Here is a 22,746-nt window from a genome sequence, read left to right as displayed (position 1 = left end):
CACACACACACACACACACACACACACACACACACACACACACACACACACACACAAAGACATTCTCTTAAGTAGACTTTCAAATGGGGGCCGGGGAGTTATATGCTAAATCTCTGGTACTCCACCAGGAAAATAAACATGAAGTTACCATTTTAATAGGATATGGGGCTTTAGAAAACTGATAAATTGAGGGGTAGTGTGAAGTAAACTTAAGGAGGAAAAAGAAGCTACATGTTGTATAAATCCTGGGGCAATTTCAGTTGTTATTACGTATTTACAAGTCCACAAATACACTTAGATCTTTTGAATGTATTTTGTTATGTTTTTGTCCTGAAGTCCTGCTTGTACTCTGGATTCCTCCGCAGGAAGAACAGCAATGCCCTTCCTGCAAGTGTATCCATGATGATTATCCACACACTCCTACATTTCTCCACACATGTCAGGCACTGCAGACATGAGAGAAATTACTGAGTACTGAAGAAAATCCCGGTAAAGTAAGTATTCTAGAATTTGGATGCTGAGTTCAGGAGCATCTCTTGGAAAATGTCAGAATTTTACCTAATAATATCCTACTTGGCTATGTTTATGACATTTTTCTCTTTCTTCACAGACACTCAAAGGCCTTTCAAATGCCAACATAAGAATAGAAGAGGTTAAAATGGAAAAAAGACCATTTACCTGCAAATTTCATGATTTCCTTATTTTTCATTGCTGAGTAATACTGATCATCCTGAGTGAGTTGTCCCAGAAGCAAAAAGACATGCATGGTATATACTCACTCATATAAACATACAACATAGAATAAACCCACTAAAATCTGTACATCTAAACAAACTAAGCAAAAGAGAGGACCCTAACTAAAATGTTCAATCCCCATCCTGAAAGGCAAAGAGGATGGACACCAGAAGAAAAAGAAAACAGGAAACAACCTCGGAACCTGCTACAGAGGGCCGCTGAAAGCCAGAAGAAAACAGGAAACAACCTTGGAACCTGCCACAGAGGGCCTCTGAAAGCTTCTGCAGTATAGACTGTCAAAGCAGATGCTGAGCCTGATGGCCAACTGATGGGCAGAGTGAATGGAATTTTACGTAAGAAGTGGGAAATAGTAAGAGCTAGAGGAGACGGGAACTCCACAAGCAGAGCAACAGAACAAGATAATTTGAACACAGGGAACTTCCCAGAGACTCATACTCCAACCAAGGACTATTTGTGGAGATGACCTGGAACCCCTGCACAGGTGTAGCCCATGGCAGTTCAGTGTCCAAGTGGGTTACATAGTAATGGGAAGAGGGACTGCCTCTGACATAATCTGATTGGCCTGCTCATTGATCACCTCCCCCTGAGGGGGGAACAGCCTTACCAGGCCACGGTAGAGGACAATGCAGCCACTTTTGATGAGAACTGATAGACTAAGATCAGAAAGGAGAGGAGAACCTCCCCTATCAGTGGACTTGGGGAGTGGCATGCATGCAGAAAGGGGAGGGAGGGTGGGATCGGGAGGGGAGGAGGGAGGGGCTTATGGGGGGATACAAAATGAATAAAGTGTAATTAAAAAAAATAAAAAAATAAAAATAATAATGATTAAAATAAAAAAATGGAAAAAAGACAATAAACATTAATAAAAAGGGTTTCATATTACAACTGGAGAAGGCTTTTCTAGTTGCAGTTGTTTGGTAGAGCAAACCATCCTTCATGATGGCAACATCTAGGATTCAAAAATCAATCCTCTTAACTCTCTTCACTTGTAGGTTGCAAAAATGGTGAGTGGCTGAGTTTTCTGGTCCTCTTTTTAAGCCCTAATGTCTATTCTTCTACTCCTCTTTCTCATAGTTCTGCAGCCTCTAGGCAATCCATACTTTCCTTCAACCTGCATCCCTTCCCCTGCCCATCCATACTGTTCATTGTAAGAAAGGAAAATTACTTTTATATGCCTGGACATAAGTACATGTAGTATGATTTGAGAATCATATAGTTAATGAAGAAACTGCAATAAACATGCAGCATTAAAAAAAAAAGTCACAGAAGAGACTGAAAAAATAAGGCAGAAATTTTAAAATATTCTCATATGAAGAGAAGACAGAAAAATATGTCTAGAGAACAGAATATAAAAGTAAAAAGATACATCCATAAATGTGATCAGATATAGAAAAAATAAAATTAGGCAAAACAGATAAATTTGTGAACACATTAATACAACTTCCAAGACATAAATGATATATTTCTAAAATTAAAAAAAAAAGTTTGCTGATATTAACACACTATGAGTGTGAACAGACATTTTTCCAAGGATCTCATTATGAAATTCCAGATGTGTGGGCTGAAGAGAAAGCCTGAAGTGTCAATAGTCAAACAAGTGAACAAACAGAAATTCAACCAACAAACAAAAGCAAACAGAATCATAGTACACTGTTTATAGAATGGAAACACTGAGCCATTTGAAGCTGAAATGGTGGAGAAAATTATTCAGCTTCATAGAAAAACCAATCTTCTGCTTGCAATTTTATGCCTAGGCAAACTCAGTCAAATAAAAATAGAAGATGAAGAATAAAGACAAACTCATACCTGTTGACTGCCAAAGCCACATCTGCAACTCCTTTCTGAGATGGTTACTAATGCTTTTCTGTTTCAACAGGAAATATGGAGACATGTAAGCAAGACTATTTGACTTCAACAAAGGAAAATAAAGTGCAATTCTTAGATTTGTGGTAAAGGAAATCAACTGTGATCAGCACTTACATATTCCACAGTGATATTGATAATAAACTTTGAGAGAACCCTCATATCAATAGAGAGGAAGGAAATGTATTCAGTGCATGGTGGAGAAATGTGGGTACTCACACAACTTATTCATATCAACATCTATCTATCTATCTATCTATCTATCTATCTATCTATCTATCTATCTATCAATCTATCTATCATCTATCTATAATATAATCTATTGATCTATAATCTATTATGTATCTGTTTATCATCTATTTTTCTATCATCTATCTTATCATTTATCATCTATTTATCTATATCCTTGTCTATTGATTGCTATAGCTATCCATCTATCATATATATATGTATACACATACACACATATATATACATATTTTGTGTGTATACATATATATGCATATGTATATATATAAATATACTATATTTTTTTCTGACCTCTGCTGCCTTTCTCTAGTCTTAAAGATTTTAAACATTTCAATGGAAGCAGTCTCATTATAAAGATTTCTGTTACGTGACATGTTGGTTTCCCAACGCTCCATCCAATCACTCTGTAGTCCTATGCTCTGTCATTCCATATTTTAATTGCACTTATGCATATGTTCCTTTATGTCTACTTTTTACCATCAAAAGCAGCCACTTTGGAGAAAGCTGTAGCATCCAGCAGTGGAAAATATTCCAGTAGAAAACAAGAAAATGAGCAAACCTTAAGATCATTGACTCAGGTCTAAGCAGAAAGAAAGATGCCAGAGAGTCAGCACACAAGTGGCTGGAGTGGAGGAGCAAGTTAAAATTATGAAAACGTACATACAGTACTGAAATGAAATATTGCCATTGGCTGTTTCTTAGAGCTGAAATGTACCTGCTGCTGTTCTATTTTCATTATATAACTGTATACACCCAAGGGTTTAAGCTACCTGCAGCTATGATGTCCATTTTATACATGAGAAAATTGGGGCATGGCTAGTTGTCATAAGAAGTAGGTTCCTGCCTTCTTTGGCAGGCTTCGAGCCTTGAATTTCCTTTTTGATGTCATGTACACTATTGCTAATATCTGCATCCCAGTTCTATCTAAAATCTGTGCTTTGGGACAGGAGTGCTGTTGAATGAATCTAAGTGACACCTATGTGGAACAGTTAGGACAGAAAGGGAAACCAAGGCTTCTGGTTGAGCTGACTCCTGAGAACATGAAGTATCAAAAGGTGAAGTATCAGAAACTCTGCTACGTTTGTCCACCCTCAGAGTGGCATATGGAATTTGGGGCCGGGGGGATAGTGCAGGTCCACATTGCTCAAACATCTAGCAACACTGAGTGACAGCTAAGGACACATAAAAAGCTATTCAAAGCATCATAATTGCCCTGGCTGGGCATAATGGGGATGCTTATATTCACAGAAATTAGGAAGCTGGAAAAGGAAACCACAAGTTCTGTCCCACAGTTATCCTCATAGTCTCAAGAGATCATTTTCAGTTGTATTACTGATTTCTTTGCCTCAACCAGATGGTTTCAGGTTCCTGTGACTATATGGGAGTCCTTTTGATTACCCTATTTATCTCTTCCAGTGTTCAATTTAGGGGTCAAATCTTATGTAACACATTTTCTGGTGAGATAAACCAGTCAAGCTGACTGCTGTTTGGACAGGATACTTCTGGCATATGTTCTGTGCCTCATTACACCCCATACTTATTAGATTTAATGCATACTTTTATGAACTCCTTAACAAAAGCAGTCAGGGTTTCTGTGGGGTTTTTGACGCTCTTTCAAAACAGTCAGTCAAAGGGCAGAGCCCTTTAGGACTTAGCGGTGCAGAAGAGAATGTGCTGAGCCCTGAAGGCTACTGAATGAGGGCCTGGTTCCCTTTGGGGAGGTACTCAAAGAAAAGATAAGAAGAAAATTTTTAATGAAACCAATAAAATGCAAAATATATGTTAGTATTTAAAGAAACAATAAAAGTGACAACAAAGAGGTAGTTTTGATAAAATCAATCCATTCAAAATGTATACTTTGCTAGTGCTAGTACCTATATACTCACAGTTTATAGGACGCGTTATTAAATAAACATTTGCTGATGGGAACAGGAACCTCAAAAGACATGTAAAAAGTAAGAAAATACAGAATCTCTTTGTATTTGAAATTCTGTATATATATATATATATATATATATATATATATATATATATATTCTGTATACACACGCAACATTCATTCACTCACATATGCACATAGATACATACACATACACTATAACACATTCACACACACACACACAAACTCACATGTACACATACACACCACAGCATATCAACATCTACAATTCTTAAAACAAAAGTTATCTTTAACAATGTCCTTTTTTTGTTGTTGTTGAGTTTAGGTTTCTCCAACAATTTTTTTTTCAAGACATTCTGTGGCTTCAGAATTACTTGATAGATAATTTGTCTTGGTTTGCTAAGTCACTTTTCTTTACAATATCCAACTCAACCCAACTTAAATTCCTTCTTCACAAAGAAAACAAAGATAAGTAGATGCTCAAGGCCTCTCTTCCTTATAGAAAGTGACCTGGGAAAAATTAATTTAAACAAACAAACAAACAAACAAACAAACAAACAAATCCTTACCTCATAAGGATTCCCAAATCAATGAGAAATTGTTATCTGAATTAGATAGTATACTATGATGTATTTTATGGTCAGAGTTGTAACAAAGATTAAAACACATAGATATCTACAATATAGGACCCAGTGAGTGCATCCTTGAGAAAAAGGCTGATTTGATCTGAACCTTGAATCCTGAAATGGAATATGGCAAGGTGATAGAATTGAAAGAACAACAACAACAAAATATTCCGGGGTTAAGAGTAGAGACTACTTACAGGGGTGTATTTAGATCAAGATACTTATCAAGCTAGTGCAAAGAAGGTATGGGAGGTAGAGGTCAGTGTCTGCAGGAGACAATGATGGAGCTCGAAATAATGCAGCTCAGCTGCTAGTTTCAACACCATTGCACCAACTGCAGAGTTGTCATGAGCATTTTCATTTGAGCCCCAGTATTGCATATCTAGTTAGTTCATTTCCAGATGAGAAAACCTAGGAGTTTGTCTTGATACAGAATGTGAGCAGTGTCCCAGAAGGGCAAAATCAAGAATTTAGACCCACTCTGTGCCTGGGATGTGCAGGAACTGCAGAACACTAAATGACCTTCCAGGTAGGAATTGATTGGGAGCTTCTGATTGTACACACATCCCATCCATTAGACTTTGCTCCTCTCCCTGTCATGTATTCTCCTTCATCATTTCCATCCGTCTTTGCCTTTTTTCAGTTTTTCTAGTTCCACCATCACCACAGAAGCCATCATACTATGCAGCTCTTAGCTGCTATAGATAGAGGATTGTATCCAACATTCCACAGCACTGCTGTGATATTTGCTCCTCTTATATACTGAAGGTTTGTTTATCCAGTTTTGTAAAAATAAAAGCTAATACACAATGAAATGATGTTTAAACGGGAAGCTTTAAGAGTTTAAGCTTGAATGGAGTTTGTGTTCTTATACAAGAAACATTGGATATCTCTCTTGTCTTGTCCTTTCTCTTAAAGATGCAATGACAGGACAGACATCTGTGAATTTTAAAGTTGTCCCTCACTTTGCTTTGATTTTGAACTTCCACGCTTCTGGATACATAATCAATTTTTTTATCATTATAAACTCATTTATGGTTCTTCTGCTATATATAGTTTGGTTAAAATAAGTTATTTTCTCAAAAAAAAAAGAATTCTATTTCTTTTTTTTTTTCTTTTTAGTTACATTTTGTTAACTCTGTGTCCCAGCTGTATCCCGCTCCCTCATTCCCTCCCCAACCCCACACTCCCTCCCTGGTCTCCTCCTTGCCCCTTTCCAAGTCCACTGATAGGGGAGGACCTCCTCCCCTTTCATCTGACCCTGTTTTATCAGGTATCTTCAGGGCTGGCTGCAAAGTCCTCCTCTGTGGCCTAACAGACTGCTCCTCCCCGGGGGTGGGTCAAACAGCCTGCCCTTGAAATCCTGTTAGAAATAGTCCGTGTTCCCCTTACTTTGGAAAACTACTTGGTTACTGAGCTACCATGGGCCACATCCGAGCAGAAGTTCTAGGTTATATCCATAGATGGTCCTTGGTTGAGTGTCAGTCTCAGAAAAGACCCTGTGCCCAGATATGTTTGGTCCTTGTAGAGCTCCTATCCTTTCCACATCATACTAGAATTCTATTTCTTTAACCATAAAATATTTCACTGCTTTTCTTTTGTATTTGACAGAGTCAATGACTTAGCCTACCACTGATATCTTCATGTTAGGAATTTTTCCCTATGATTTCTCTTGGTCTTCTTATGCCTCCTAGATGCCTCCCTCAATGCCCAAGCCTCAGAGCAGATTTTTGTTCAGGAGTCTGACTTGGGTTCCGGAGCATACAGGACTCACATCACTATCCCAGGGTTCTGTTTAGTATAACTTAGAGAAGATGTAAAATCAGGAAATAAAGATATTGAGAAGGAAAAGTAAAGGTTTGAAAGTGGACTTGTACTTCCTTGTAGCATTTCTTAATAATGTATAATTCTGCTTGGAACCTTCTCCAAGTTTGTCTTACAGCAAATAAGCCTTTCTTAATCATAATAGACATTTAAGTTACATAAACAACTTCTTCCTTCTATGCGGTTTGCATTAGAAAGCCTGTACTCTTTGTAGACCATGCCCAGTTCTATAAAGAATATTTAAACTGTAAAATCACAAACCTTAATGTTTTAGGCACCTCATAATTTTTGCTCCTTATGGCAAATTTTAGCTCATTTGGTGTGTATCATTTAAGAATATTAACCTTTTGTATGTTATTACCATTTCTGGTATACACTTCAAAAATTATTTTCTGTACATTAAAATTTCTATTTGAAGCAATATTCTTCCCAAATATATATATTATTTATATATATATATTAATTATATATATATATATAATTATCTTGTTTGTTTCTTCCTACAAATACATGTCAGCTTTCGCCATTCTGTCATCAAGCAAGCATCTAAGAATCTACTTCTGGGTCACTGGCTATAATCCTTTTGGGAAGAGCTGCTAGACAAAAGAGTGTTAATGAAATCACAATGATTGAATTAGAGCCTAAGAGAGTAAAATCTGTAGGCACAGCATGCAGGCTTTGGCACGGCCTATTTAGGAACTTAAAGACTTTTTTTGTGACATTTTCCTGTTATTTTACGTTTCAGTGGCTGAAGTCTGATGATAATTTGGGCAGTTGACTAAGAGTATGATGTCCAGCAGAGTGTTCTCTTAACAAAGCCAAAAGCAAGAATATGATAATTTTAAATTGTTTTTAGGTATGTGTGGATGTATAGATGTTCATGTGTGGGTGAACATGTAGGGTGGGTGCATGTGTGTGGAGGCACCAGTGGACAGCAGAGGACAACCTTGGATGTCACTCTCCAGGCATCACCCACTTTGTAGGGTTTGTCATTTTTGTTGTTTTCTTTATTTGTTATTTGTTCTTGATTTGTAGGAGTTTTTTTAATTTTGTTTTGTTTTGTTTTTTAACTGTCCTTAGCCTTGTTAATTTGGCTGGGTTAGCTGGTTGGCAAGCCTCAAAGATATGTTTGCTTCCACCTACCTAGAACCTAAATAACAAATGGGTTCAATTCATATCTGGCTTTTTTTTTTTTTTCAATGTAGCTTCTGAGGACTGAACTTGGGTCCCAATGCTTGCAATGCAAACCTCTAGTGGGCTGTCACTCTAGTCCTTTTTGGAATCTCAAAATCACAAAATCTAATTATGTAGAAAGCAAAAATAAGACATTTCCCAGCATCAAAATGATTTCATGGTCAGATAAGTGTAGATTCGATGTTTCTTTGAAGAAGTGAAAGGAACCATCTAGAGTAGGCAGCCCACACTAGGCAAAAGAGGGACAAAGCCAGGCTGTGGAGGGTAAAGAGGTCACGCCTGTGGTGGCTAATGACTTAGGTGGTCTTGGGTCTAAGCAGTTAGAATACAATGATGTATTTTCAGACAAAGGAGCTTCTTAGACTGAAGACTTGCTGCACAATTTGTGCAGTGACTTCACTTTACCTTCACATAGTCTGAGGATGACTTTGGGAAAGTTACTGCCTTTTTTTAGTTTAGATCTAGGGGAGCTGGCCTCTTTTCACAGAGCCCAGTCTCTTTAAAGTCACTCCTTATAAGCTCCTTATAAAGTTTTGTGAAACATGGATAGTTTACGCTACACAGGGATTTGGGGAGGGGGTGTTATTTTACTTTTGGTCTTTTTTTTTTTTTTTCTTGTAACCTTGTATCCCCTTTTAGCGCCCATCAGGATGATTTTTTTTTTCCTCTGCCGGCTCCCTTTTTCTTAATTATTTTAATGGCTCCATTTTTGCTCTGATGTGTCAATGGAAGTGGAAAATCTAGTGAAGCCAGAGCTTAGAGAAACATCAGCCAGCTGGAACAGAAGGGTAAAGTTTCGTTGGAGTAGCTTCAAAGGGATGGAGGCTGGGAAAGCTGGGGACGGTGGTGTCTAGGCCTTAGGACAGAAAAGATCTTGCCAGCTTGCCCAACCTGGTCTTAACAAGGCATGGAGGGACTGGGACCCACTTCACTGTGTAGTCACTGGTGAGAGTTAGGGATTTTATGTATCTACATGCACACTACATTCTTATATTTCATGGTTTTCTCATGAAATGAGGGGACAAAATGTAATTCCTGCCAGAAGCAGCATGAGCTAATTTTGCTCAAAGCTGGGGCTTCCTGAATGCAGACAAGCCTGTGCCCTCCCACCTCTCTGCTTTGGAATATATTTTACTTTTCTTTTTATGGAAAATTACCAGAGCAACTGTCATTGTGATAGGACCTGAGACAGATTTATAGATCCTTATTGGTTCTGAATGGTCAGGTGACATCTCTCTCTGATTTTTTTTTTTTTTTTTTTTTGGTGAATAAAGCAGAAAACCTGATTTAGAAACAGGCTATAAATCTAGATGGCTTAAATGGTATGTCTGGTTGTCAGCCCCATTTGGGTCTTTGCTTCCTCAGGTGTTGGTGCTTGAGTGGCATCAAGCATAATCAGATGCAGCCTGTGTCTGAAAGGGATTTTAGGAAAGGACAAGGCATCTCCTTTGCCTAGTTCATTCATATGTATGATATGCTTTGTACAAACCTTCTCTCTCCACCTTATGTTTTCCTAAGTAGGGTATTTGATTAATCATGCTGACTGGCCCATTTTATTAAGGTAATTTTCAGAATTCTTAAAACTGATTTTTTTTAATACCTCTTCAAACTGAATCTTGAGAAGGCTGAGGTACTTCAAATCCAAAACAAGAAAATGTTAAGTTTCATGCATCTCCATTCTTTATGAGAACTGATACACAAGGACCTATAAATGTTTCACATCCCAAACAGCAAATACTGACTAAAAAAGCAAGGTAACTGTGTAACTGTTGACCATAGTCTGGAAAAATAATCCTACAATAAACTTGTCATTATGTGTTTGTAATATGTTATATCTGGAGGAATAAAGTCACTGAGTTCATTGTCAAACCCTCAAGAGATATCACTATGGACAGTTTGGGCAGAGTTCTACATAAAAAAAAAAAAAGTTAATTGCTGTTAGTCATATATGGGTGTCATGCAATTTAAGCTTGTTAAAAATAAATAAAAAAACAAAACCACAAATAATGTTATATAGTTTTAAGTCCAGGTTTCCTAAAAAAGGTTAAACTTGAGTTCTGTTAATTTAAAAAGAACAGTAAGGATATTCCAACAAATTTATTAAACAAATTCTAAGGGAAAGAAGTCACATGACAGGTAAGGAGAAAAACTAAAAATAAATAAATAAATAATGCAATATACTGTTCAAAGTTACTTGAGAAGTCTAAGGATATCGGGGATGAGACCCAAGATTGCTTTTGTTATGGAGAGTATAAGCGACCTGAGAGTTCTGCATGGGGACTAATCAGGTCAAATAGAAACACAGTTAGGCTCTGCTGTCACAGGCAATGACTCTGTCCTGCACTTATTTGCAGCTTATTTTCTATTCCTAGGGTAGACCGCTGCAATAGGAGCCACTGTCAAGAGACTCCTACTTCCAGAGGAAGGGAGAGAATGTGTTCATTTACCTAGTGTCTCCACGTGCTTTAGTCTGATGTTTCCATTGCTCTGATAAAATACCTACAAAAACAAATAAGGGGCAAGATATTTATGCTGAATTATAGTTTTAAAGACTTAGGTTCTTCATACAGTAGAGGCCCTGGTGAAAAAAAAGCAGCTTACTTTTTTGTAGCCAGGAAATAGAGAGGGCTACTAGCTGGATTTCTGCTTTTCCCTTTTCATTCAATCCAGGTCTCCAGTCTGCAGGATCACCATGCCTATATTAAAGTCTGTTGCTCATCTTAACAAAACTTTCAGGAAATAACCTTCAATGTGAAGTGGACTTTGCGAATCTAAGGTACTCTCAGTCCCATCATGTTGACAATCAAGCTTAACCCTCACCATGACTCTATCCTTTCACTGGTGGCTGCTGTTCCATGGACACTGCTAATATCACACATCCTCTCTGCTCTAGTAGAGGGACCTATAGTTCCTTTGTAAGTAGAAATGGCTTCCTTTAGTTTTGTGCAGGGTGAAAAGTATGGATCTATTTTCATTTATCTGCATGTAGACATCCAGTTGGACCAGCACAATTTGTTGAAGATGCTTTTTTTTTTTTTTCCACTGAATGGTTTTGGCTTCTTTGTAAAAAATCAAGTATCCATAGGTGTGTGGGTTTATTTTTGGGTCTTCTATTTGGTTCCATTGATCCACTATTCTATTTCTATGCTGATACCATGCAGTTTTTATTACCATTGCTCTGTAGTACGGCTTGGGATCAGGGATAGAGATGCCTCCAGACGATCTGTTGTTATAGAGGATTGTTTTGGAAATTCTGGTTTTTTTTTTTTTTTTTTTGTTTCTCCAGATGAAGTTGATAATTTTTCTCTCAAGAGAAAATTCTATGAAGAATTGTGTTGGTATTTTGATGGGAATTGCATTGAATCTGTAGATTGCTTTTGGCAGAATAGCCATTTTCACTATGTTAATCCTGCCAATCCAAGAACACGGGAAATCTTTCCATCTTCTGATATCTTCTTCAATTTCTTTCTTCAGAGACTTGAAGTTTTTCTCATACAAGTCTTTCACTTGCTTGGTTAGAGTCACTCCAAGGTATTTTATGTTATTAGTGGCTATTGTGAAGGGTGTTGTTTACCTAATTCCTTTCTCGGTCCTTTTGTCTTTGGTATACAGGGGGTCTTCTGATTTTTTTGAGTTAATTTTGTATCCAGCCACTTTGCTGAAGGTGTTTATCAGCTGAAGGAGTTCTCTTGATGAATTTTTTGGGGTTTCTCACGTATATTATTATATCATCTGTGAATAGTGACACTTTGATTTCTTCTGTTCTAATTTGTATTCCCTTGATCTCCTTTAGTTGTCTTATTGCTCTAGCTAGGACTTCAAGTACTAAATTGAAGAGATATGGAGAGAGTGGGCAGCCTTGTCTTGTCCCTTATTTCAGTGAGTTTCTCTCCATTAAGTTTGACTTAGGTTCATAGGCTTGCTGAATATTGTCTTTATTATGCTTAGGTACGTGCCTTGTATCCACTTACCACCCTGCACAAAACTAAAGTCCAAGTGGATCAAAGATCTCAACATAAAACCAGATACACTGAATCGGTTAGAAGAAAAAGTGGGTAACACATTGGAACTCATTGGCACAGGAGACAAGTTCCTGAACAGAACACCAACAGCACAGGCTCTAAGAGCAACAACTGATAAATGGGACCTCATGAAACTGAAAAGCTTCTGTAAAGCAAAGGACATAGTCACCAAAATAAGACGACAGTTTAAAAACTGGGAAAGGATCTTCACTAACCCTCTATCTGACAGAGGGCTGATATCCAGAATATAAAAAGAACTGAAGAACTTAAAAAGCTCCTGTCCTGTTACTTGTTTTCTCCTATGTCCAATGAACCTCCCATTTGTGTTTCTAAGTGAGAATTGATCATCGTACCCGGGTCCTCTTTCTTGTTTATCTTCTTTAGGTGTATAGATTTTATTATGTTTATCACATCTTATAGGACTATATGAGTTAGTATATACCATGTGTGTCTTTCTACTTATGGGATATCTCACTCAGAATGATCTTTTCTAGATCCCACAATTTGCCTGCAAATTTCATGATTTCCTCCTTTTTGATTGCTGAGTAGTATTCCATTGTGTAAAAATACCACAATTTCTGTATCTATTCCTCCATTGAGGGACATCTGGGTTGTTTCCACATTCTGGCTATTCCAAATTATCTAGCAAGTGTTTCTCTTTAATCAAGTTCAATATATCAGGTTTTTTGTTGAGGTATTTGTTAACTCAAAAAATCTTTGACCTCCCCATCCCCCAAGGGAGGAGCAGTCCTGATAGGCCACAGAGGAGGACTTTGCAGCCAGTCCTGAAGATACCTGATAAAACAGGATCAGATGAAAGGTCCTCCCCAATCAGTGGACTTGGAAAGGGGCAGGGAGGAGATGAGAAAGGGAGGGTTTAGAAGGGAATGAGGGAGCAGGATACAGCTGGGATACAGAATTAATAAAATGTAACTAATAATAAAAAAATTAAAAAATAAAATATTAATGTAAAAAAAAAGAAGTTAAAAGCAGTAAATCAAGCAATCCGATTAAAAAATAGGATACAGGGCTAAAAAGAGAATTCTCAGTAGAGTAGTACAGAATAGCAGAGAAACACTTAAAGAAATGCTCAACGTCCTTATCCATCAGAGAGATGCAAATCAAAATGACCTTGAGATTTTACCTGACACCAGTCAGAATGGCTAAGATCAAAAATTCAAGTGACAACACATGCTGAAGAGGTTTTGGAGAAAGGGGAACTCTCCTCCACTGCTGGTAGGAATGCAAACTTGAACAACCACTTTGGAAATCAATCTGGCACTTTCTCAGACAATTAGGAATAGTGCTTCCTCGAGATCCAGCTATACCACTCCTAGGCATATATCCAAAAGATGCTCAAGTACACAACAAGGACATTTGCTCAACCATGCTTGTAGCAGCTTTATTCATAAAAGCCAGAACCTGGAAACAATCCAGATGTCCCTCAGTTGAGGAATGGATACAGAAATTGTGGCACTTTTACACAATGGAATACTACTCAGCAATCAAAAATGAGGAAATCATGAAATTTCCAGGCAAATGGTGGGACCTAGAAACGATCATCCTGAGTGAGGTATCCCAAAAGCTGAAAGACACACATGGTATATACTCACTTACATAGACCTATAAGATAGGATAAATATACTGAAATCTATACCCCTAAAGAAGATAAACAAGAACTACGACCCAGGGTACGATGATCAATCCTCACTTAGAAAGACAAATGGGATGGACATTGGATGTGGGAGCAAACAAATAACAGGACAGGAGCCTACCGCAGAGGGCCTCTGCAAGACCCTACCTAGCAGTGTATCAAAGTAGATATTAAGACTCACACCAAATCTTTAGCAGAGTGCAGGGAATCATAAAAGGGGGGGGGGGGAGAGTTAATATGACCTGGAGAGGACAGGAGCTCCACGAGGACCAAATATATCTGGGCAAAGGGGTCTTATATCAGACTGTTTCTCCAACCAAGGACCATGTGTGGGTATAACCTAGAACCTCTGCTCAGATGTAGCCCTTGGTAGCTCAGTATCTAAGTGGGTACCCTAGTAAGGGGAACAGGGACTGTTTCTGACATGAACTCAATGGTGGGCTCTTTGACCTCTCCCTCCCACTGAGGGAGGAACAGCCCTGCTAGGCCACACAGGAGGACTTTGCAGCGAGTCCTGAAGATACTTGATAAACCAGTATCAGATGAAAGGGGAGGAGGTTCTCCCCTATCAGTGGACTTGGAAAGGGGCAGGGAGGAGATGATGGAGGGAGGGTGGGATTGGGAAGGAAAGAGGGAGCAGGAAACAGCACGGATACAAAGTTAACAAACTGTAACTAATATTAAAAAAAAGAAAAGAAAAGAAAAGAAATGGCTTCCTACCATTGCTATTTTAGACCTTTCATTATATATATATGAAAGATCTAAAAAATGACTCGTGTTAAAAATGACTTTGGGGGTTTTGATTATATTCTATGGGATAAATGCCTTGCGGAGTGGCAGTAGGAAGGTCACTTAGCTGTCACCCAAGGAAACATAATCATGTCAATGATGAAAAAGCAGACATGCAATATAGAGGTAAACATTTTGTTATGGAAATCATTAATGTTTTCTTTCACCTTTAACCTTGTATGAACAACTTATGTTGCCAGAGTTAATATTCGAATCATTAAAATTTTGGCTCATCTTCCTTTCCCTACCCATCATCATGAAGAAGCAATGCATGAAAAAGGCTAATGTATAAACCTATGATTTACTCATAATAGGTTTTTTTTTACATTTCTGTTTTCATATTGTATACACTCCTGTTCAAGTCTCTGGTTCACTAGCTTGATGCCAAGAATGTCTTGTGTCTCATTTCACACTTGAAAGAATCCTCTTGAGGTCGCAACTACCTGAGAGCATTTCTATTCCTGTTTTCTTTCTGTATAATCCCACCACCACAGTCGCAGCCATTTCCCTATCACCAGAAGAGACTTAAGATACAATGCCTGGCACTATCAGTATAGCCACAACCAATGGACCATGTAATCCTTTATACCATACCCAATTACAAAATTCATGATCAAAATGCCTTAACTATGTATAGCTGGGTCTCAAAGCTATATTCCTGACCTTCTTAACTTGATTTTCAGTTGCTATGCAATTATTTTGTTCTCCTTAATTTCTGTCCTTTGCTTTTCCTCTAGATCCTGACCTTACCTACAGCAGAAATAAAACATCAGAAGTTACTTTTGTGTCATTTGCTTCATAGTAATTGGTACCATACACATGATTACTACATGTTAGGAGGCCAATGCTACAGAAAAAAAAAAATAATAACATGTGATCTGGACCCAGGTAGCCAGGAAGACCTGTACCTCTGCTGTGACAAAAAGGCCTGGAATTCCCATGCAATGGGACACATGCTAGTAAACACTGTTGGTGATATTGCCAGGGATTGGACATTCCCCCTCTCTCAGAGAAGTGCGCTAAAGATCATCACAGACCTTTAATATCATTGGCGGCTTCTTGCTGAGAAGTATTCATCTAAAGTCATTTTTGTAATTACTAGAACTAAAACTGATGGCATTTCAGTACCCGTTTCTAGCCTTTAGTTCTGAGTTAATTTTAATAATGGAGGCATTATGGTCCCTCAAGCCTGATGGAGTCTCATTCTTTCCACTCTAGGGGTTGGCCACCTGAAGTTCTCAGAAGGCTTTATAAATCCATAGTCTTAAGCTTCCTTCTATTTTAAAGGAAATACAAGGCTTTTTATCCGAAATTTTTATTTTTATATTTTCTCATTTTCATGAAGATACTTCTGATTCAAATATTTGAGGAAGAAGACATAATGTTCCCAAACAAAGAGGCAAGTAGGATGAAAGTTTTAATAGCTTTGACTTTGGGTATGCCCCCTTGTAGAAGGCTTGTGAAACTGAACTCAGTACAGAAATGTCCTACAGATACTTGAGGATATAATTGAAGATAAAATTGGTCCAAATAGAAACTAGAATAGAATATCTCTAAAAATTATAAGCACTTTCTCTTCATAACTGGAAGTAAATAATGAAATCTAGAAATATCATTGTGAATTAAGATATTTATATGTATATAGTCAGTCTTAAGTGTGTACATGCATGGCTCATGTGTGTGTATGTACATGTATTATGTATGTATGTGTAGTACATGTGTGCTCATATTCATGTGACTTAGATGGTGCAGTGATCATGTTGAGGTTAGAAAATATCCTTGGGTGTTAATCCTCATCTTCCACTGTGTTTGATCCAGGTTTTTCTTGTTTGCTGTTATATACATTAGGATGTTTGCCCCACAAGTTTTCAGGAGTCCTCCTTTTTCTTACCTCCCACCTTACTTCCACATATAATATATGCATGCAACTATGTGTGGCCTTAAGTGGGTTCTGGGCATCTGCCCTCTGATCCTTATGCTTCTGCAACAAATGTTTTACTTATCAATCTGTCTCTGAAGCCCAACAAGGTCGCTTTTGAGTACCAAAAATTTTACCTAGACTGGGATACATCCGAAACGGCAGAAACAGTGTACATTCTTCTTCTTTTTTTTTTTTTTTTTGAATTTTATTTTTTTCTTATCAGTTACATTTTATTAACTCTGTATCCCAGCCATGTCCCGATCCCTCATTCCCTCCCAGTCCCTCCCCCCCCTCCCTCCTCTCCACTGTACCCCTTGCCAAGTCCACTGATAGGGGGGACCTCCTCCCCATTCATCTGATCCTGTTTTATCAGGTATCTTCAGGACTGGCTGCAAAGCTCTCCTCTGTGGCCTAACAGGACTGCTCCTCCCTTGGGGGGTGGGGAGGCCAAAGAGCCAGTCATTGAGTTCCTGTTAGAAATAGTCCTTGTTCCCCTCACTATGGGAAGCCAATTGGTTACTGAGCTACCACAGGCTATATCTGAGCAGAGGTTCTAGGTTACATTCATACATGGTCCTTGGTTGCATGTCAGTCTCAGAAAAGACCCTGTGCCCAGATATCTTTGGTCCTTGTGGAGCTCCTATCCTTTCCTCATCAGACTAACTCCCCTTCTTTCTTATGATTCCCTGTACTCTGCCAAAGGTTTGGTCATGAGTCTTTGCTTTGAAAACACTGCTAGTTAGAGTCTTTCAAATGCACTCAGTAGACTCCTGTCATATGTTCAATGCGCATCCCATCTGTCTTTCTAAACGAGGATTGATAATCTTACCCCATGTCCGCTCTCTTGATTATCTTTTTTAGGTGTATAGATTTCATTAGGTTTATCATATCTTATAGGTCTATATACGTGAGTATATACCGTGTTTGTCTTTCTCCTTCTGGGATATTTCACTCAGGATGATCTTTTCTAGATCCCACCATTTGCCTGCAAATTTCATGATTTCCTCGTTTTTGATTGCTGAGTAGTATTCCATTGTGCAAAAATACCACAATTTCTGTACCCATTCCTCCGTTGATGGAAATCTGGGTTGTTTCCAGGTTCTGGCTATTACAAATAATGCTGCTATAAACATGGTTGAGCAAATATCCCTTTTGTGTACTTGAGCAAACTTTGGGTATATACCTAGCAGTGGTATAGCTGGGTCTTGAGGAAGCACTATTCCTAATTGTCTTAGAAAGCTCCAGATAGATTTCCAGAGTGGTTGTATCAGTTTACATTCCCACCAGCAGTGGAGAAGGGTTCTCCTTTCTCCACAACCTCTCCAGCATGTGTTGTCCCTTGAGTTTTTCATCTTGGCCATTCTGATGGGTGTAAGCTGATCTCTCAGGGTCATTTTGATTTGCATTTCCCTGATAGTTAATGAGGATGAGCATTTCTTTAAGTGTTTTCTCTGCCATTAGATATTCCTCTGTCGAGAATTCTGTTTAGCTCTGTTCCCCATTTTTTAATTGGATTACTTGGTTTGCTGCTTTTCAGCTTCTTTAGTTCTTTGTATATACTCGATATTAGTCCTCTGTCAGATAAAGGGTTAGTGAAGATTCTTTCCAAATCTGTAGGCAGGGGTTTTGTTTTGATGACAGTGTCCTTTGCTTTACAGAAGCTTTCCAGTTTCATGAGGTTCCATTTATTGATTGTTGCTCTTAGAGCCTGTGCTGTTGGTGTTCTGTTCAGGAAGTTGTCTCCTGTGCCAATGAGTTCTAGGCTTTTCCCCACTTTTTCTTCTAACAGATTTAGAGTATCTGGTTTTATGTTGAGGTCTTTGATCTGTACATTCTTATAATATACTTAAGGACATAGAATAGAAATAAGTGATACAAAAGCAGACATAATTGTTAAATTATGATGGTTCTCCAAAAGCAACAATAATGACCACAAAATGGTTTTTTGTTGTCATAGCTGCTCCATCTGAAAGCCTTTCAAGACCTTAATGAGGACTCTTTCTGAAAGCACACTAAACACAAACATGAAAAGTACACATGTTCACACCTGTGAGACCTCTGTTTGTGAAGGATAGTGAAGATTCTTCAGAACATATCTAGGTACCTTCTCTTTCCTAGAAGTCTGTCTAACACCTATAAAGAAATTTTACAATTCAAGACTCTTCACAGCTCCAGCTGTGGGAAGCTTTCATCTTGCATTCAGAATGAACCTCAGTTTTGGACAGAATTTACTCTTCAAGCTATCTTCCTTTAAACTCCATCCAAAACCTTCTCCTGTCTGCAAGACAGCCACGTTTGCTCTGGCACAGTGACTCGTTTTCATCTGCTTACCTTAATCATGATGTCCTTTCCTGTGAAACATCATACATATTCATGGTATCTTGAGGTCACATCCATCAGTGAAGACAAAACATCCTGTCCTCAGTAAAGCTGAAATCACCTGTTCAGGAATGTCCTCACCTTTTTGGTCTCCCCATCATATCAATTAATTTTCAACCCGAGATAATGCCTTTGTGGAATCTAAATTTCAGTCCTCTGAAAAGACGTATTCTCTGAGGCCTACATGCCATACCTGTGGAGGTTCAGCCAGCAATGTTTTCCTTAAGTGAGAACATGCCTGTGTGTGTTCGTATACGTTCTTTGGTCTGTTCGTATTGTATTACTCAATATAGAACTTATTTATATTCAGGACATTTTGATTGACTGATTATCATATATGTTTTCCATTCCTGTGATTGCCATCAGATAAATAGTTTTAAGCTAACATCTTGCACTTGCATGGCATTTTAACCTTTATGGTAAAATAAATTATCACAGTGATGTGCCTGTATAATCGCTTCATTTAACGATAAGTTGCAAAAGGAGTTTAATTCCAATTTTAAATAAAAAAAGACTAAAACAAAATACAGCAGTTTGTACAAAGTCACAGAACAAATTACTTTCCAGCTAAGAGGGTCACTTCTCTTCCTGAATTTCCCTTGTGTCTATTTTCCTACCTTCCATATGATTTAGATATTATGAAATGATCATAAAGACTTACAGTGAGTTTGCAATCACACATATGAGGAAGTGGGGTCAGAGAGACAGACAGACAGCAAGAGAAATTGAAAGCCACCATTGATTCAAAGACTCACTTAAGGCTTAGTTCAAAGTCCTCTTCAAGTTGCATAACCATACTAATTGCTGCATAACCATACAAATTGCTTTCTCTTCTCTCTGATTCCATATTTGTCTTGAAAGAACAAAGCTCCCTAGGTTACAGATTGTTTTCATACTAAGAAGCTTGCCATGTTCGTTTTGAACAAGACAGTGAACTTACCTTTATGAGCCTCTTCTAGACACCTGATTGAATAATTGGGCTAAACATGAGTTTCTGGCAGAATTTGTTAAACAAAAAAGCAAAAATCACCATGCATGTGAGTGTTCTTTCCCAAGAGTGAGTCTCCTTGAAGGAGTATTTATCAACTATCAATGCAGATGGAGAACTTTCCTATAGTTATTACAAGAAAGGGTTACTCATGTATAGCCTGGTAGCAAGTATTACCTTGTCTTCTTGCAAAGTAGTTTGTTTCTATAGTTTTTTCCCCCTATATTAAGTTACTAGGTTGAATATAGAGCTCATCAGTGTCAATCCATGTACTACTGATATTCTCCAGTTCTCACTATTTGTAAACTACAGAAAGAGCCTTATTATTTCCCATCACAGTTCCTGTCTCCCCATGGCAGTACTTGCTCATCACACGAATGTGCATTCCAAGATGTTGCCTTTCTACCACAGAACATCCTGTTTAGAGGAGGATATTCATACACACTTGACTGAATGGGTGGCTTTATAACTCCTACTTCCATTATTTATAATTTGATAGCATAAAGCCTTTAATCCCTTTTGTTTGTTTTCTAGGTTTTATTGTCTGCTTTTCATAAGTAAAGTGCACAAGTCTGAAGCAGAAACATTTAGGTAATGGGAATAATAACAATTCTTCACATGTGATTTCCTCATTATTATACCATCTTCAAATAAGGTTTTCTACACCCCAAAGGAAAGCAGTATGTGATCATAAAGGTTATTATTCCTATTAAAACCATGGATATGTGTTAGCAGCTCTAAAAATGTCTTTAATGTGTGAAGAGGAGAGCTGGAGGCTCTGTCAGCTTCATGACTGAGGAGCTGTGTGGCATTTGTCAAATCTATTAACCTCCCTGTGTCTGAGAGCTTTTATGATTTTTTTGAGGTTAAAATAATACTTGTTTTCTAGAGCTGTTCATATCCACAATAGGAAAGGCATGTCTAAAGGGAGGAATGACAATTATTTAGATGATTCAAGCCAAAATCAATCCTGCCAGAACAGGGAAGCAACAAAGAATGTACAGTTGGGCCTCAGCTGGCCAGATTGCCTATTGACATCAGTCAAATTCACAGAATAAATGGTTCAAGCCTTTTGCTTCCCTTTGCTTGTCTTAGGAAGTCACCTCTGTGGTGGGCCTCCTAGCTTGTTAAGACCAATGAAAGAATAATTAATGGCTCCAGGCTACTTAGCAGACATCTAAGGATAGTTGAAACATAAGAAGATTGAATTTCTAGAACATGTGGTTTTCGAAAGCCACTCATCACTCAAAGTCACCTTCAAGTTTAGCATCACAGGAAAATGAAAGGAGAATGAACACAAATTTGGTTCCAGGTTCACTGTCTAAACCATACCTTGTGTGCTTCATTCATTTTCTTAATTTCTACTTATTGTCACAATAATAGTATGTGACATAATGTCACAAAGAGGAATCTGAAACTCAAAGTGTGTGGCCAAATCACATAGTGAACAGCATGCACTCTGAAGAAAAGCATCATTCCAAATCCATGAACAAGTGTTAGATGTCATTTGTCCTTGACCAGTGTTTGCTATGTACCCCTAAAACTCAACAAATGTACCTAATAGCACCATGCACCAGCATGATGCTGGGATCTGGGCCCTTTGACATGAATGTTACTCTTCCTGCTGCACTGGACACTTGATTTGCAAAAGGTGTGAGCAGTGCATTATCAGGAATTCAGCATTAGGCATTTGTGAAGGTGTGGGGAGAAACTAACGTGGATTTTTCTGAAACCTAATTTTAAAGGTCATATTCTCCAATGTGAAGTGCACCTGAAGGACTACAGTCCTTTCCTACTTTGTATTAGACCAAAGGCCGAAAGCAGAACCAAACATTGGAAAGTCCACGGGGCCAAACATGTAGAGTCTTCCAGATGAGTCACAGAGGCTTGACTTCAATCCTAGGTGCTTGTTTCTCTTATCAAGTCACTTCACAGGTGCATGCTATGTGACTTCTCTGAAGCTCAGAGCCTGTATGAGTGAAAAGATAATGCAAAGGACTACTTGTGGGACTTTCAGGGCTCAGAATTTCAGGGCTCAGAGTTGTGCAATAGTGTCAATCACCTGTGGTAATAAAGAAGATACTGGCTTTAGTCTAATTTTTGTCTTACTAATGGATATAAACAAGTCATTGTTATCCAGGGATTAAAGGGTGAGATGGGTGCTTCATCTGTTTTATTGCTGTGTATTAATTAAATCATTCCTGGTACAGTCAGCCAATTTAATATAAAAATATAATACACACATACATGTATGCAATATAAATTGAACATATATACATACATACAAATATATGTATGCATGCTTATATATGTTTATGTGTATATGCATATATTTTATGTGTGAATATGTATGTATATGCATGTTGTATATGTACATGAATATATTATTAAGCATTATAAGTCAATCACTGTGTTTTATGTCTTGATTATTGATTATTGGTCAAACAGAAACAAATGTTCAAATAATTTCAATTTCAATATATCTTCCCCAAATAAAATTACAACATGTGTTATGCCACCTCCATTGTCCTCTGAACTTCTCCAGACTGAGATCCATAATTTTGTTATTCTATATGTCTTT

Source organism: Psammomys obesus, unplaced genomic scaffold, assembly GCF_907164565.1.
Source record: "Psammomys obesus unplaced genomic scaffold, mPsaObe1.curated_primary_1811, whole genome shotgun sequence".
In the NCBI taxonomy this organism is placed as follows: domain Eukaryota; kingdom Metazoa; phylum Chordata; class Mammalia; order Rodentia; family Muridae; genus Psammomys; species Psammomys obesus.
Note: the sequence above shows the minus strand (reverse complement) of the source record.